The sequence below is a fragment of the Sparus aurata genome, chromosome 24, assembly GCF_900880675.1.
Source record: "Sparus aurata chromosome 24, fSpaAur1.1, whole genome shotgun sequence".
Taxonomy (NCBI): domain Eukaryota; kingdom Metazoa; phylum Chordata; class Actinopteri; order Spariformes; family Sparidae; genus Sparus; species Sparus aurata.
In genome coordinates this window covers 18,542,712-18,558,502 of record NC_044210.1, presented here as the reverse complement: position 1 = coordinate 18,558,502, position 15,791 = coordinate 18,542,712, and the positions used below count along the sequence as shown (strand labels likewise).

Genomic DNA, 15,791 nt, shown 5'->3' with positions numbered 1-15,791 from the left:
CAGACCATAAATATGGAGTCCAGGTGTGTCTGATGCTGCTGGACAGATGGACCTCTGGGAACCTCTGAGCTCTCCTGGTCGACTCTGTGGAGGAATCATGAAGAATCAGTAACATTGTGTCTGTCCACTCAGAGACAAACACAAGCTGAAGGTCCTTTGAGTTAAAGTGTTGATGACATCATTGAATCAGATGGTTTCCTCTGACATCAAAGTGTTGGTCGTACTGCTGATCCCACTGTGAATCAACAGTCAGTCAGTTTACTGGGTTGGTTCAGCAGCTTGTCTGGTTTAGTCCCTCCAGCTCTTATTGACCCGTGTAATACTGTGGACAGCAACACACAGCTAACACAAGCTAGCTGGATGCTAGAAGAGTATCAATAAACTTGTATTCAACTGAGATTCCAAGAGTGGAGAATAAAAAACTGATTCATTATGTCTTTTTGTTCATATTATTTCTGCAATAAATTTGAACCACATTACTGATTCGTACAAACTTGACTTTGATATTTAATTTGTCTGATTTGTGACCTGAAAGGTATTTATTGACTTTTTTGTGTTTTGCTTTTGTGTGAATAACGACACAACGGACTAAATGTAAAGATAATAATTAATTCATCATTTGTAAATATAAGCTATATCCATGAAGACATGACTTGGAGATGAAAAAATACTTAACATCTGAGTTTCAAAATGCTCCACATAGCTTTAGACATATTTGAAACACTTTAGTATTTGTTGCATATTTAATAAATATTGTAAAACAGTAAAATGTTCTGCCTTCAGTTCATATATTTGTTTCAAGTGTTTGAACTATATTTAAGAGATAAGAAAAGAAGTTATTAGTGGGCTGTGCTCGCCAGCCCACTATGGACACCTCTATAGCAGAGCTATAGGTGTCCATAGTGGGCTCGCGCCTCTTTTTATTATTTTTCATCCTCCTCAAAATTTGTGGCGCTAACTCGTCCAACACCGTTGAGCGCACACAAACCAAAAATATATCAAAACGTGCGGCTCGGGCGGACTCGGTATGCTATTATTTTTCTCAGGAAAATATGAATTTTTCGCGACGTGAGTCGCGAAAAACTGCGATAAATTTCCCATAAGGAATGAATGGGGCGAGGTCAAAAAAGTCGCAAATCTGCGACATTTTTCAAACATCTCCTGCTCGGGCATACGTTCACGTGGAAACACCATTCCAGCTTTAAAATGTAGGCACAAGTCCTGAGTATTCAAGTTGTATTTGAACTTTTTTCCTATATTGTGTAGTTTTTGAACTGTGATCCTTGAATGAAGGTGAGTGATTTTGGAAAAATTCAGGGTTTTCAATGATTGTGTATGGCAGAATGTTCGTGCAGCAGCGTGGAGAGGGCCAACTGACAGAGTGAGAGAGACTCAAAAATTTGCTCCGAAATTTTCTCTTTCCGTGACGATCCTGACCACAAATTGGGCTCAAAAACAGTGATATTTCCCAGAGTTGTAGCCACACGTGTCTTCTTTCTCCCAATGTGTCTACTTTATCGGTAGGATTTACGGTTTTTAAATTATCGACCGCTAACCGACAAGAGTAGCTCTGAAATGCTCCATTTACTCCAATGTAAATCGGGAGAAGGATTTCCAAAACTGCACGCTTTTTTAACTCGCTGCCATTTCCACATTTCTGAAGCTAGGACCACAAAACTTAATGAGTGTGTTCTTTAAGGCCTTTCTGGCTCGATCGTGAAAAAAAATTGTTGATATCATGTATGATTTTGACCAAATAGCACTAGTTTGACGTCCTAGATGTGAGGCAGAAATTGCTCTCAAATCAGCTCCCTCACAGGCCGTTGCTACGGCCCTTGCCAACGGTCACCTAGCAACCAAAAACAGCTGGGCCAAGAGAGAGAGTGACAGACAGACAGACGCGAGACACACATCAGACAGACAGACAGACACACACACAGGAGACACACATCAGACAGACAGACAGGAGACACACATCAGACGGACAGACAGACAGAGCGACATGTAGACACACACACAGAGCTGCTTAAGCGTGCACTCACATGCACACAGACGCACACACACAGTATATTTCCCAACATTTGAACTACATTAAACGATCATTTTTTCACTAATTCAATGTGCGGCTTGATCGGACTCTGTATGCTATAATTCAGTTTTCTAGAATATTAATCTTGTGAGCTGTGAGACACTTCCCATAAGGAATGAATGGGATGAGGTCAAAAAACTCGCAAATCTGCGATGTTTTTCAAACATCTCCTGCTCTGGCATACATTCAGCTAGAAACACCATTCCAGCTTTAAAATGTAGGCACAGGTCTTGAGTATTTTTGTTGTATTTGAACTTTTTTCCTATGATGTGTAGTTTTTGAACTGTGATCCTTGAACGATGGTGAGTGATTTTGGAGAAATTCTGGGTTTTCAATGATTGTGTATGGGGGAATGTTCGTGCAGCAGAGTGGAGAGGGCCAACTGACTCCGTCACAGGCCGTTGCTACGGCCCCTGCCAACTGTCACCTAGCAACCGAAATCAGCTGGGCAAAGAGAGAGAGTGACAGACAGACAGACAGACAGACAGACAGGAGACATACATCAGACAGACAGACAGACAGACAGGAGACACACATCGGACAGACAGACAGACAGGAGACACACATGAGACAGACAGACAGACAGAGAGACATGTACACACACACACACACACACACACACACAGCAATGCTTAAGCGTGCACTCACATGCCCACAAACGCACACACAGTATATTTCCCAACATTTAAACTACATTTAATGATTTTTTTTTTGCTCATTCAATGTGCGGCTCGATCGGACTCGGGTTGCTATTATTCAGCTTTACGAAATGTTAATTTTTCACGACATAAGTCGCGAAAAACTGCGATAAAGTTTCCCATAAGGAATGAATGGGGGGAGGCCAAAAAAGTCGCAAATCTGCAACGTTTTTCAAACATCTCCTGCTCTGGCATACGTTCACGTAGAAACACCATTTCAGCTTTAAAATGTAGGCACAAGTACTGAGTATTTAAATTGTATTTGAACTTTTTTCCTATGATGTGTAGTTTTTGAACTGTGATCCTTGAATGACGGTGAGTGATTTTGGAAAAATTCTGGGTTTTCAATGATTGTGTATGGCGGAATGTTCGTGCAGCAGAGTGGAGAGGGCCAACTGACAGAGTGAGAGAACTTCAAAAATTTGCTCAGACATTTTCTCTTTCCGTGATGATCCTGGCCACAAATTAGGCTCAAAAACAGTGATATTTCCCAGAGTTGTAGCCACACGTGTCTTCTTTCTCCCAATGTGTCTACTTTATCGGTAGGATTCATGGTTTTGGATTGATCTGCCTCTAACCGACAAGAGTAGCTCTCAACTGCTCCATTCACTCCAATGTAAATCGGGAAGAGGATTTGCAAAACTGCGGCCTTTTTTAACTCGCTCCTATTACCACATTTCTGAAACTAGGACCACAAAACTTAATGTGTGTGTTCCTTAAGGCCTTTCCCGCTAGATGGTGAGGAAACTTTGCTGATGCCATGTTTGCTTTTTCTTCACGGGGCAAAGCGCACAGCCCACTCTCGCGATTTCCCGGCGGGGAATTGTCTAGTTGTTATTGTTGTCTATATCTAATCGGCTGATATATCAGTTATCAGAGTTCTTTACTCCTTCATATGAGTTTCGGTACCGGCCCCATGAAGTCCAGATGGGTCGGGCCCTTGTAACGTCAGATATAACACACAGCCCTTCCTCTCCTCAGCAGCAGGGTCAGATTTCAGCAGGAGGTGAGTCACTGCTGTTTGTCCACAGGAGGAACACTGTCCTGTCAGAGTTGTTTAGGGACGGACATGAAGAAATGTGAACCTGTCCTTTAATACTAATCCTGCTCTGACCTCCATCATCACTCTGAGAACATGAAGACCATCAGGACAACTGGTCAGACTGGATTTAATGAGGACAAAAATCAACAGAGAGCAACAGGACAACAACTTACTGTCTGTCTGAGGAGTGTGCATGTTTAAATTCAGTAATAATGTCCTTTGACCAGTCACTCCTGAAGGACACACAGCTGGGCTCAGGTCCAGTTCCAGGTCCAGGTCCAGTAGAGGCTGGTCTCCTGTGGGACAGAGAAGAAGACCACTAGAGATATTAATTCACTTTCTAGTCTTCAGACACAGAAGCTTCTGTCCATAAAATAGTGGAAAACATCAGGAATAAACCTTCAGAGAATATTGGACCAAACTAATTCAATAAAGTGAAATGAAGAGTTGAAGACTGGTTCTATTGGGCAGCTTTCTAAAGTGAGAAGACAAATTTAAGTGAACAAGAACGAAGCTGAAAATAAACATCAGGTTTCAAAAAACATCTTTCTCCACAGTTAAAACATGAATCAGTCACATATTAATGTTATTAACAGCTCACCTCTTTACAGCAGGAGCTGGTTGTCCTTTAAAATCAATGTAACGATCATTGGACCAGTCACTATTTAAGGACACACAGCTGGGCTCAGGTCCAGGTCCAGGTCCAGGTCCAGGTCCAGGAACAGGTCCAGGTCCAGGTCCAGTGGTTTTAGAGGGAGGGCCTCCCTCCTCTCTGTCCTCACACTGATTCATGCTGCTCATCTCACACACACTTTCATCTGGAGAGGAAACACAAATCATTCATCTGAACATCAACTGAAATCAGCCTTTCCATCATGTCTCCTGTCAGAACATCAGCTGCTCCTCCTCTGATTGGCTGCTTCATATCAGTGTCACATGAATGCTGCACTTCTACTGTCAGTCCACTAGATGGTGTCATGGAGACATGTACCAACATGTATCTGATGATTATGAACAAGAACCTGAATACCAACATATTATAAGTCACATCAGCTATAGTCAACAGCAGCAGGGAGAGGAGGAGGGACAGGAAGTCCCCAGACTCCCTTCAGAATTCGATGTTATCCATGATGTGATCCATATCGAACAGACAGCGCTGTTATGCAGGTATGTGAACTCTGATGGGCCGCAAGAAGAAATGATCGAATGAATACCACTGAAAGGCCAAACACAGGGGGAGGACATCTATGAGGCTGTGCTGAAGTGTTTAAATGATAATTTCATCAATGCAACGAAACATAATACATTAATATTGTAATGGAAGTTAAACTTAAAGCACCAAATATCGTACAGCAGAGTAGTCACGTGGTGTGTCATTCTCTCCAGGATGCGCTGCAGGGAAAATAAACAATTAATCATGAATGCTCATTATGTATTTGTAGCCTGCTTAGTCGTCTTGATAGTAGGCTAATATACACTTACAGCCTGTGTTGCCTTCATATAAGGCTTATATAAGGTTTTCAATTTTTTGCGGCTCCAGACAGATTTGCTTTTTGTTTTTTGGTCCAATATGGCTCTGTGAACATTTTGGGTTGCCGACCCCTGCCCTAAACGTTAAGGGAAAAGAGCGCAAACCTGAATGACTGAGGGAGAGACAGACAGCTGTTCTGTGTGTGAGTGAGCAGAGCGGGACACAGAAACACATCTGTATGTGTGTAAGGGAGGGGCGCTGTGAAGACACAGTCAGCTACCTAATGAGGATTTTCATTCAATCCGAGAACAGATATTGACTCGTATTACTCGTATAATACTCGTACTCGGCAAAAGTGCTTTATCCGTACCGGATACTCGTTTTAGCCGAGTATCCAGCTCAACTCTACTTAGAACCTTCTTTTCAATGAAGTAAATCTTACTGCTCTCATTTGTTACACATGCAGCTCCTCCAGGGAATGTCCAGATACGTTCAGAATAGCAGTGCATGTGTGAAAGGGGCTACACTACTGTACACTGTAGCTACGCTGTTATTTATGCACTTACTATATAGCTAAAGCAAATAAACTCGTAACACAAGCAGAAAAATCAATGTATCAAATTAAAATGATCATCAAGGTCAGTCATTGTTCTTTTGGTAAAATAATGGTATCTGGTCACATGGTTGGCAGCACAGAGACACAGGGAGAGGGAGAGGCAGGTGAAAGCAATGGCCAGGCAGGGACATATTCTTGAGATACAGATGATCAGGTGAGAAATTTGAATGAGAACTTAAACAGCTTGATAACATTAGTTTTGACCTAGGCCTACATGTCAGCAGTAAATAAAACTAGTAACATTGGGCCTGATACTGACATATAGGTGAGATATAGAGCAAAACTTGATTCTGTAGGAATCCATGCAGTTTCACAGAATATTCCTTTACATGTGAATTCAAATGGTCAATGTTGACCTCAAAACTTCTGGGGAAGGGCTCTCATTTGGACCCCCCCCCCCCCCCCCAATATATCTATACTATGGTTACACCCTTGACAACAAGTAAAAAATTTAAATGATGTTGTCACATCCCTGTGTGTAAAGTTTGATGGAAAGAATCAGTTTTCATGAGAAAGAACTTTTGTGGAGTTTAAACAAAATGGCGACCTGTTCTCAGTTTGTGTTTGAGTGACAGTTTCAGGAAGTGTTTAAACAAAGAGAGAGGCTGGAATAGTTTCATGTTCTCTGCCCTCCACATCTGATGACAAGACAACAAACAGGTCGATTGATTATTGATCACATTTCAGTGGACAGAGACAGAAAGAGGTGACACTTCCTGTTGGAGGAGTGTTCACAGCTCTGACAGCTCATTTAGTGACACACTTACATTTTGATTCTTTCATTACAAAATAAAAGCTTTCATCTGCTCACCGTCCTCTGAATGCTGCTTCCTGCTGTCTCCACATCAACTACTGACGACCAACTAACTCCACCTCTGCTCTTCCTCCACCGTTCTCCTCTCAACATGGAGGATGATGTTTGTAACGGCAGCTGTTTGAACTCACAGCTGTGAGTTTGTAGAAATGAACAATGGAGCGGCAGATTGTTGCTGTTTCTAGTGTCGCTAAACTAACGACAGCTTGTGTTAACGAGTCAAACATTTTAAATGTGTTACATTACCTTCAGCTGGAGGTTCACATGGACACGACTGTCTGCACCACAACAATCAGAGCAACTGACACTAAACTTTAAACAGGAAGTGAAAGTCAGAGAGTCAGATGACTGTTAAACATGAATCATGTGTGAAATCTGATGACTTGTGTGTTTAATCAGAGTGTAAAGGTCAAATACATGTTCAGTTGTTGTTACTTTGGTTCAACAAAGCAGCTTTAGTGACTTTTAAAGAGCAACATCACTTTAACTGACTGTTAGGTTCTATGAGGTCACTACACAACAACTCACACACAACTCACAAGTTGTCATGAAGAAACATTCAGGTAACAACTTGTGTTATAAAATCCTTCAGCTGTGCTGCAGATACTTTGTGAGTTTTTAACTAGAACCTCGTCAAACACACAGTTAAGTTACATGTTAGTGTTTGTGACTGTGATTCAGTTCAGGTCCAGTTTGAATGAAGTGAGTTTGACGATGAGTTAATGAGCAGATAAGAAAAGAAAAAGAGGATAACTATATGTTTTGGATTTTGTGGTGAACTGTCCCTTTAATTCAAGATATTACATGGACCAGCCCAGATTTGATCATATATGAACATTTCTTGAAGGCATCGTTGCTCTGGAAACAGGAATAACGTCATTGGTTGAGTTAGACCTCAGACCCAAAACTCTTCCTGTCTCTAAAAAGAAACTACGCTGGAAGTAAAGTTTCTTGTGCTTCTTTGTGTTTGTGTGCAGGTGTGTGTCACCTGTTGCTGGGCAGCATGGTGGTGCGAGGGGCCTCGGGCTGCGAGGCCGCTGAGCCGGTGGCGTGGCTGGAGAAACGGTGCTGTGCTATCAGCATCGGCAGAAAGGCCTCGTGCTCGCTCACCACACTGGGGATGCTCATAGAGTCAACTGGGGGGAGACGGAGATGATGTTCAGTTTGAATTTCTACAGACGTGAAAGAAAATTACAAGTAAGATTTGAATGTTTCTGACTCTCTTCATTGTCCTCGTCGGTCCGGCTGAGCGTGTCTCAAGAGGGTCGCTGTGACCGTTGTCCTGCTCCCAAACTGTGCCGGTGTTCAAGAATTTCTGTTTGTCTGACCGGAGCTGCTGTGCACGGCCTCCTCCAGGATCTTGAGTTCACTGTTGAACTCTGCAAACAGGGAGTTCTTGCACAGAGGTCGGGGGATGAAGCGTCGCTCCAGCTGGCCGACGATGTGGTGACGCGCTGTGATCTCCTCCTGGGAGTCAGCGGGCTGGGTCAACAACTAGACGGACATCAATGTGTGAGGATCAGCATGGAAGACAAACAATTGAAGTGAATGAATGAGTGGACAGATGTTACCTTGCACTGGATAAAGGGTCTCAGCAGGACGAAGATAGGAAATTGGGTTCGCACGATGAAGTCCCAGAAGGCCAAGCCGCCCACCTTCCTCAGAGCCATCTCCTTCACCTGCAGGCTGAGCCGGTACCACTTGTTCTCCAACGAGCGCTCGAAGCAAACCAGCACCACCTTCAGAGCTGCGAGAGAGAAGATGATGAGACGCAGGACGAGGAAGAGAGGCTACAAAATAGATCATCTTGTCGTTTGTACCCAGATACGCAGCCTGGCTGGTGGACTCGGCTAATCCCTCCCTGCACAGATCCTTCTTGGTGTCGCCCAGCGTGGAGCAGTGAGCCGGGGAGGTGTCCAGCATGAAGTTCTTGGTGCGGGAGGTGGAGATGATCTGGGGAGGCAGGGCAATGTTGATGACTGTCTGGAGGAGGAGGAAGATCTCGGGCTGCTCCAGGTGAGGGCTGTCTGCAGAGAGACATCAATGGGAGATGTTAAAGTTTTGTGATCTCAGTCACATTCACAGGAAGGGTTAGTTCCCTGAAGCAGAGTCGGACCACTGCCGTGCTGAAGGCCAGCGGAGGAGACAGGTAGAGGCTGAGGTGGAGGAGAGCAAGTCCGTCCTCCATGCTTGTGTGTGAGTCCGTACCAGGTTGACGCAGACGTTGATCAGCAGCGAAGGTGCAGCAGGAAGGAGATGATTGGCTGTCGCTGCAGGGTCGGGCAGATCCCCTCCATCAGGCTGCTGGCCGCCTCCCACTCCACCTGCCTCCTGGAGCACACACCCAAAACAGCACCAACCAGACACCAAAATAAAAGCACAGAGTCATGAATTAACAAAGACAGGAACACAGATGCCTCATTCAGAAACTCTCATTTCTGTCTCGTCAGCTTATTTTCAAATGACTCGAATGCAGCATGAGATCAATACTGAATGTTTAAAATCTCTCATCTTCTCCCCACCTTGTATGCACCACCTTTCTGAGGTTAATAAAGTCCAGACTGACAGCGAGTACAGTTTACAGCTCACAGACAGCCAGCTAAACCCTGCAGCAACACATCCTGGTGTCAAACACACACCTGAGACCAGAGTTCACTATGAGCCAGGCAGCAGTCTCATGTCTGATGTGTTCATCTGCCACATCATTCCCCACTCTTCCCATTCTCCCAGCACTCCTGCACAATTTGTTTTGTGGGGTGAGAATCACTGTGTCCCTGCAAATGTGGCCAGTAATTCCCCATCAGCTGCTTCCTCCTCAGCCCCAGTGGCATCTCTCCATCTCTACCTGTACAGCAGCAGGTACTGGAGGTGTTTTAAAGCCCCACTGCAAACTCTCAGTGCCTGAATCACATCCAGCTTCTTCACATGAGACCTGGCAGCTGATCCAGAGGCAATACTGCCATAATCACACACACATCTAATCACAGCCACAGATATTCTTTTCAGTGCCGAGCAACCTGTCAGACATCTCAACACCTTGATGACTTTTTTCTTTCATTCTGCCAATATGAGCTGCCCGTGTTAGCCGTGAATCAAACACTGCTCCCAAACTCTTTGTGAGTCATTCCCACACATCCTTAGTTTCATTCCTTCCTCTCTTCTTTTCCTGCTGAAATAAAGTGTCTGGGTTTTCTCCTCAGAGAAGCGGCAGCCCGATCACAACCCCACTCCACCAGCTCATCAACAGCCCCTGGCACTTTGACAATGACATGTGTGACACACACTAAATGTATGGTCACATTTAATGTAATTTGGTTATGTTTTGATGTTTGGAGTACTTCTTCTATGAGAGAAATGTGGTAATATAAGCCATAATGGGTGAATTATTGTTTCCTGGTAAGAGCACAGGGTTTCTTTATAATACAGCATCTCAGTGCTGCCAGCAGGAGGCAGTGTGGCACTTTGCTTCTCCCCCATGGACTCTCTTGGCGCGCAGACTCTCGTTACTTCCTCATTCTGCGGAGCGAAGCGGTATTACACAGAAGCATCGTCGCCTGTCTCATTCTTTCTCCTGTTTTACAGGTTTGTGATGTTGTTAAACTTGTATAATGATACCCACTTGTTGTTTAACATGTTAACTTACTGATGATTAAATTTTGTAGGAGGAAATTAGTACGTTTGTATGGTTTGTGAACGAAAAGAGAAAATACTGTTTTCCTTTGTGTCGCGGCTGACCTAAAATGGCGCCCGCTGTAAACTGTTCGTTGAAAACAAAGTAAGATCTGAGCATGTCTCAGTTTGTGGCTCCAGCATGTTTCCTTTTTGGTTTAAAATACTATTTGTGTTAATATAACAGCTTGTTCTAGATGAATGTATTATTGCTTTTACAGTTGTATATATTCTTGAAAGTTATAAGCACTTTGAAAAGTTGAATCTTGAAAGCCGTCAGCTCACGCATTTTACAGAACTGTCGTTAGTAGCAATGTGCTATGGTGTTTTCTTTATTTTGCACAAAGAGTGAGGTTAAATAAGGGAACATATGAAAACCAAGAAATGCTACATTTCAGAGTAATGTTTTCTGTTAGGTGATTGTGAACTGACTGGAAACACTAGTTCAGTTAAAGGGCTGAATGAGAATTCATTAATGCAGTATCATTTTAATGGCCTAAGTATTTGATTTCCTTTTGAGATTGTGGATTTTGTCTTGATAAAGTAATAGTTTAATATGAAATACAAGAGACTGAAAAGAGAAAAGATGAAATATTCTGCTGATTGGCAAATAAAGATTCTGCGGAGCGAAGCGGTATTACACAGAAGCATCGTCGCCTGTCTCATTCTTTCTCCTGTTTTACAGGAATCTTATCTGCTCATGGGTTCTCAGTCTGAGACCTGTAACAGATTTGTGGGGGCTCGTCCGGGATCGGCGACACCCATGGTGGGAGGACATCGTTGATCCAGTGATCTCTGAACCTGTGGACCAGAGTGTGACACATCATCAGAGCAAGGGGCTGCAAGAATCCAGGGCGTCTGACTGCTGCCAGAGCGAGGGACTTCGAGGGCCGAGGGCATCTGATGAGTGTGCACAATGGCAGACAACGAGAGGAAGAAGCTGATTTGGACAGTAAAGAAGGGACTGTTCCGCCTTTCTGCCGAGGAGTTGTTACAGATTACATCCGCCGTCCCACGGACTTCGGACCAAGACCCAGCTAAGTTAAATAAACATGACGAAGAGGGCTGTATTGACTACGTGTGCTCATACATGGAAAGTGCAGTCTTGCTGGAGTTGGAGGATGAGGGCATATCGCAGTTACTTTTCCTAAAAGATATGATTGGTGAGATTATTCACAGCCGTAAGCAGGCTGAATTTCCTGCAGAGGGTGAGGAAGATGGTACAGTGTCTGATGCTAATGTTTCGCCCTCCTTACCATCTGATGTTGTTCACATTAGCACACATGTTACAGGAACACACACTGAAACTACAACAACAGATTCAGCTTCTCAACATGTTGCCCTTGAATCACAGCTAAATAAACTACTCTCTAGTTATGATGAGCTGTGTCAAAAGCTGAAACTTGATAATGCCTCACGTACGCCACACATAGCCAACACTCAACCCACTGACAATGACTGTAACCAGTCCTACAGTTCACATGTCATGCAGTTACCTTGTTCAAACGCTGACCAGCACTCTACCAACACCACTGAAAGCATGATTGCTCTCAAAGACCTTCCCCTCCTCCAGAGGAAAGAATACAAAATCCATGGTGGACAAATTGGGGATAACACATCTGAGATAAGCTACAGCAATATTAGCAAACAGATCGATCAAGGACTGAAAGAAAAGCACACGGAGGACGAAATCACAAGAGCAGTGTTTCGTATCATAAAGCCCGGCAACTTCAAAGATATGCTCGCCAGCAAGGATGAAATGACAATAGTAGAGCTAAAGAGCTTCCTACAATCACACTTGGGAGAGAAAAGTAGCACTGAACTGTTTCAGGAACTGATGAATGCCAAACAGCATGAGCACGAAACGCCACAACAGTTTCTTTACAGAGTGATGGGGCTCAAACAAAAAGTGATATTCACATCCAGGCAGACGGATTCGGACATTAAGTATGAGGCACGAACGGCACAGAATGTCTTTCTTCGAACAGTCTATCAGGGCTTGAGTGAGAAGCATGATGATATCAGGAGAGAGTTGAGGACCCTCCTCTCAGACCCTGCAGTTACCGATGAAGCACTTCTGAGACAAGTTACCAAAACGACAAGCGAGGAGAGTGAGAGGAGACGACGCTTGGGGCGCAGCACTCGCCCAAAATTAGCTCATGCTCAGAGTAGTGAAGTTAATACGAGTGAGGTGAACAAAGGAAAGTGTAACGCTGACACTAATGCTAAAGATGAGCTAATCCATCAGCTGAGCGCTCAAGTACAGGCCCTGACTCAGGCAGTAAGCTCCCTACAATCAAATGTTACAGCAGCAGCGAAGCCACCAACATCTGAGCCTCAACCCCAGTGTACCTGCCAATGTTCCAATAAACAGAGCAGGCAGTTAAGAAAAGAGAGACAATATGGCTGCCCTAACTGCATTACCAGTGGCCGTACTAACTGTAATCACTGTTTTGCTTGTGGAGAAGAGGGGCATCGTGCTGTGGGATGCTTAAAAAGACCTAAGCCGCAGGGAAACGCCTACCGGTCATGGCAGAGGGACAACCCGTGACCGACTGTAGCATTCAGTCCCAACCAAACACAAGCAAGTCAGTACCAGCACAGGTTAACCACAACCTGGCCGTCCCTCCTCATTCACCATCTGATGTCAAGTCACGGTCACAGCGAGTAGCTAAGCTAATTGGGGAGAAATGTTTATTGAAATGTAATCTGGGTGGGTATGCTGTGACTGCTCTTCTAGATTCTGGTGCCCAGGTTAGCATCATAGACCGCCCATGGAAACAAAAATACTTAACTCAACAGGAATTGCGCCCTCTCAGTGAGCTTCTGGGGGACAGAGAACTGGATCTCACGGCAGCTAATGGAGAGCCGATACCATATGATGGATGGGTAGAGCTCACCTTTAACTTACCTGGTAACGATGATCCAAACCTCGCCATCAGAGTACCCTTCCTAGTCAGTTGTGTGAGCCTTGTGAGACCGATATTAGGCTTCAACGTGATCCAAGAGCTCATCTTAGGACAGGAGGGTGGGATTGAAGTTGTCGCTATTATTGCTAAACTGCTGAGAGAGGCCATGCAGATTGAAAATGACAAAGCTGAAGCAATTGTGAACTTTCTACAGACCCAGGAGCCGATTCAGGGCCATGCACGAGTGAGAGTTGGTCGACATGACGTCGTTGTACACCCTGGTCAGGTTGTCCGCATTAAATGTAAGGTGCCAGCTGATTTCACCCCAACTGTGGCGCTGTTCGAGGTCAACCATCCAGACCTAAGACTGGAGCCACTAGATCTGGGTGATGGTCTGGTTGAGGTCCACCACACCAAGCGGCCTTATGTTGAAATCCCAGTGTGCAACCACACCCAACACAACATTACACTGGACAACTTTACAGTGTTAGGCAGTATCCAAACAATCGACAAGATAGTGGAAACAGACCAGACGGACAGCATTGAGGTCAACAATGTCAACTCACCTGTGCCTGCTGGAGAGGATGACAAAGATCAAACAGGGCAACTTTCCCAGCTGTGGCATCCCCCCATTGACATAAGCCATTTGAACGACGAACAACAAGTAATAGTAAAGAAAATGCTCTATGAGGAGTCAAATGCATTCGCTTGGGATGATAACGACATAGGGTGTGTTCCAAGCCTCCACATGAGCATAACTCTGAAGGATGACATTCCAGTGCAGCGATCCTACGCAGCAGTCCCCAAGCCCCTCTACAAAGAGGTCAAGGAGTATATCCAGGACTTATTGGCAAGGAAGTGGATAGTAAGATAAAAGTCCCCATACTCTGCTCCGGTTGTTTGTGTTCGCAAGAAGGACGGGAGCTTGAGGCTGTGCATTGATTATAGGCTTCTGAACCAAAAGACAGTCCCAGACAGACACCCCCTGCCACGTATTCAAGATATGATTGATACACTCGGGGGATACAGCTGGTTCTCAATTTTGGATCAGGGAAAAGCGTATCATCAAGGCTTCATTGCGGAAGGATCACGACACATGACAGCATTCATCACTCCATGGGGCTTGTATGAGTGGGTGCGCATCCCCTTTGGACTTTCGAATGCCCCAGCTGCATTTCAGAGGAGCATGGAAGGGATGCTCAACTCCTTGCGGGACGAATGCTGCATCCCATACTTGGATGATGTCCTCTGCTATGCTAAGAGATTTGAAGATCATGTTGAGATATTGAGACGTGTCCTGAGGGCACTCCAGCAACACGGTGTAAAGCTCAGGCCAACCAAGTGCGAGCTCTTCAAGAAAGAGGTCCGTTACGTTGGAAGGCTCGTCTCTGCTGATGGAGTTCAAATTGATCCCAAGGACCTGGAAGCCATCCAGGCTTTGAGAGGTAAAACCCCTAGAACTGTTGGAGAAGTCCGGAAGCTAGTTGGGTTCCTCAGCTATTATCGAGTGTACGTACAAGACTTCTCAAAAATTTCAAAGCCAATGTATGAACTCTTGCAAACAAAAAACACTGCCACCGTGGTGTCTCAGCCCAGGCAAAAGCAGGGAAAAGGTGTACAGCTGCCATCCAAGACCCCGATACAGTGGACTGAAGAGCACCAAAGAGCCCTAGACCATCTCATACACATACTGTCCAATCCGCCAGTGCTTGGTTATCCTGACTTCGACCTCCCTTTTGTGCTACACACGGATGCATCACAGCAAGGGCTTGGCGCTGTGCTATACCAACGCCAGGGAGGGAAGCTAAGGGTAATTGCCTATGGGTCCAGAACACTGACGCCTGCAGAGCGAAATTACAACCTTCACTCAGGGAAACTCGAATTTTTGGCATTAAAGTGGGCCATAAGTGAGAAATTTCGAGACTACCTGTTCTATGCGCCCCACTTCATTGTGTATACGGATAACAACCCGTTAACCTATGTGATGAGCACCGCCAAGCTTAATGCGGTCGGCCACCGATGGGTTGGTGAGCTTGCTGACTTTCGGTTTGAGGTGAAGTATCGACCAGGAAAAGTAAATGTGGACGCTGACACACTGTCCAGGTCGCCATTAGACATTGACAGCTACGTTGACTCATGCACGGAGGTGCTGCCCAGAGACACCATTCTGGCAACATGGGAAGGCAGCAGAGCTGCTAAGCAACGAGATGTTGCTTATGTCGCTGTCCTGAACATGTCACAAGATAGTTCGACCTTACAGTCACCAGAGCTGCTCCCAACTATAAGCTGTGACGAGCTCATGAAATCTCAGCGAGATGATCCTGCCATCAGTCAAATCATCAGACTGAAAGAGACTAGTAACACCCTGACTAGTGAAATGAGAAGAGGAGTTAATGGTCCGACGAGGAAACTTCTGCATGAGTGGGGGAAACTTCACTTTAAGGATGGGCTGTTATACAGGAAAACCAGTCAGAGGAGTCAAC

At 44.9% G+C, this 15,791-nt stretch overlaps 1 long non-coding RNA gene across 1 annotated transcript; it reads right to left on the bottom strand.

Annotated features, from left to right (window-relative positions):
• Nucleotides 1-25: 25 nt before the first annotated feature.
• LOC115577073 (uncharacterized) lies at nt 26-4,542 on the bottom strand. The gene is made up of 3 exons (XR_003983022.1): nt 4,431-4,542; nt 4,003-4,125; nt 26-84 (listed from the first exon to the last, which is right to left on the bottom strand). It is a non-coding gene; the product is annotated as an uncharacterized LOC115577073 (long non-coding RNA).
• Between the last annotated feature and the right edge of the window lie 11,249 nt (nt 4,543-15,791).